Source organism: Lactuca sativa, chromosome 1, assembly GCF_002870075.4.
Source record: "Lactuca sativa cultivar Salinas chromosome 1, Lsat_Salinas_v11, whole genome shotgun sequence".
Classification (NCBI taxonomy): Eukaryota; Viridiplantae; Streptophyta; class Magnoliopsida; order Asterales; family Asteraceae; genus Lactuca; species Lactuca sativa.
Genome location: NC_056623.2, coordinates 24,634,122 through 24,636,885, shown reverse-complemented (window position 1 = coordinate 24,636,885; position 2,764 = coordinate 24,634,122).

Sequence of the window (2,764 nt, the reverse complement as noted above, 5' to 3'; positions counted from 1 at the left end):
CTTCACCAAAGCAACTTGATAGGATGAATTATGGAGAGAAATGATTAAATATGATTTATTAATATATTATGGGAATAATATATTAAAGGAGAAATCATATTGTTTAATTAACATTAGTCAATAATTAATTGGTAATTAGTTTTGTGACTAAAAGAGATTAATTAAACTTAAGGGACTGGAATTGTAATTATAAGATAATTGCAATTTGGGCCATGTATTGTCTTAAATCAAGAGGTGGATGAATTCTTATGGGAAGCCCATAAGGAAATCGTCCAAGGGCTTGATTAAATGAGTCTATGGGTTGCTTAGGGCTTAAGTAACCAAATTAGGGTTTCCTTGTTAGATAACCCTAATTGCCTCACTATATATAGATCCCTTAAGGACCAAAAACGTGGACAAGCTTCTTGCTAGGGTTTTCACACGGTTTTGGTAGCCTCCATCCTCTCTCCTCTTCATCCTCTTGCTTATGGTGTTTGTGAACCATTAGAGGAGTGACACTTGTGACTCTAAGCCTTCCAAAGTCAATTCAAAGAGGAATTGGGATTGTTATTGCTACATAACAATCAAGGTAATATCTTAAACCTAATTATATGTTAATATTGATTTCCATATGCTAGAATTGGGGTTTATAGTCTTGGATTCAAAGCATGTACAATAGAGAAACCTAGATCCAAGCATTAGGGTTTGTATGAGCACATAGGATGTCTTATGACCAAAACCCATCAGTGGTATCAGAGCCTAGACTAGTTTCTTTTGTATTGATGCTTAATATGTTAAAAAAAATTTGATTTTTTGGATTCTGGAGGCTGGACTCGCCGAGTCCAAGGTGACTCGACGAGTCCAAGCCTGACTCGACGAGTCTACTCGTCAGATGGAGGTTATCTCGGGATTTCTTGCTGTTTTTGCATTGGGATAGTTACCTTATCATGTTAGATCAATATTAATCCGATTATATGATATATTTCACTATATTTTTTATCTAATTGAAGATATTTATCAATTAATAAGATAATTGTTTCCTTATAAGATAATTGATTAATTATTTTGAGTAAATTGATAAATTGTTTTGCAAGAAATCATTAAATAAATCAAATATGGATAATAATGTGATTAAATGCTAATTTAGATTATTTTTTATTTGATCCTTGTTGTTATGAAATGTTTCATATTTTCCCCTTTAGGTTTTATAGTTTAAATTTGAACCCAAAAGTTTTGTTGTTTTGAAATTTAAATAGTTAAAACCCTAATGTTTTGAAAAAGGTTTCAAAACTTGCCCTCAAGTTTTGGAATTTAAATTTTGATTAAATGGTTTAATTTTGATGTATATTTAAATTCTAAACCCTAATGTGTTGAAATGTTTCAAAACTTGCCCTTATGGTTTTATTAATTAAATTAAGGTGTATAATTAAAAGAGGCTTAATAAATCCATAAAGTTTTGGTTTACAATTTAATTGAATTAAAGGTATAATTGTTAAATTTGATCACCTAATATTTTAAAAGTATAAAATACACCCTATACTATATATAACATTAAAAGTCTAACATTATATATATGTATGAGTAAAAGTCAGTCTTACCGTTAGTAGGCCTCATTCACGAAGCTGGTCTATAAGGGGTGTTTAAGGAAATTGCCTATAAAATGGCGATTGAATGGGTATCCACTTTTACCCACCGCACTCTTGACTAGTGGAGGGTCGTTAGCCGAACGGGTAGGATAGGACGAAACCTTCCATTATAAGTATAATGAAGTATAAAAGTAACTAAATGTTTTTATAAAAATTCCCAATCTTAGTTACTTAGGCAAAAGTGAATTGATGCAATTCCATGAAATTACACTTTGTGCCCTTGCGAAGACGTTAGTGGAGCGTGTGTGGTTTACCGGCACACTAAATGGTTCTAAGCAAAGGTAGCAAAGGGTGACTCAATGTTTGTCATAGTTCGGTGGAGCGTGTGTGGTTTACGGCACATCGAATAGGTGACTGTAACATGTGAGGGCACCATGTAAGTTTGCATGGTTATTCACACCCGCTTTGTGATCCTCGGCATCCCAGTCACAAACAAGAGGGGCATATCGAGATTTAAACATGCGATTGAAAGTTCAATGAATCTCAAAGGGTCTAGGAGTTTTCATAGATTTAAAACTTAAATTTCTTTTTCGTTTTTCATGGTGGAAATTAATGAATCGTCATTCACTTACCTTCAAATGTTCTGCAATTAGGGTTACGACATCCTTCTCCCGAGTTGTAGAATATTGTGTTGGGTCCTAGCCTTAGTATCTCATTTGGGTGATTTACTAAGGACTCAATCAATCAACTAACTTGAATTCGTTTTCTCCCGTTTTGTAGATGTCAAAGTTTGACAACTATGGTCTTCTCAAATCCCATGGAACAAGCATTCCACATGAAGATGATATTCCACGATTCAATCGAGGAGCAAGAGATCATGCTTCACTTCCTCCTCCTCCTCCAATTATTCTCCCTAACCCACAAGTTCAAAGGCTTGAAAAGTTCAAGATCACTCGAGCCCTTTTGGCAAGTAAACATAAATAAGGAAAGTCGGTGTGTGCACACGTCCTAGGGATGAAGTCACACATTGATAGGTTAAGAATGTTGGGATCCGTTGTCTGTAAGGAAATAGATGTTGATTGGGTTCTTTAGTCACTTCCTAACTCATATAGTGAGTTCGTAAGAGAGTACTATATGATGAACAGCGACGTGACCCTTATAGATCTCACCTATATGCTTATTGCTGCTGAATCAGCAAT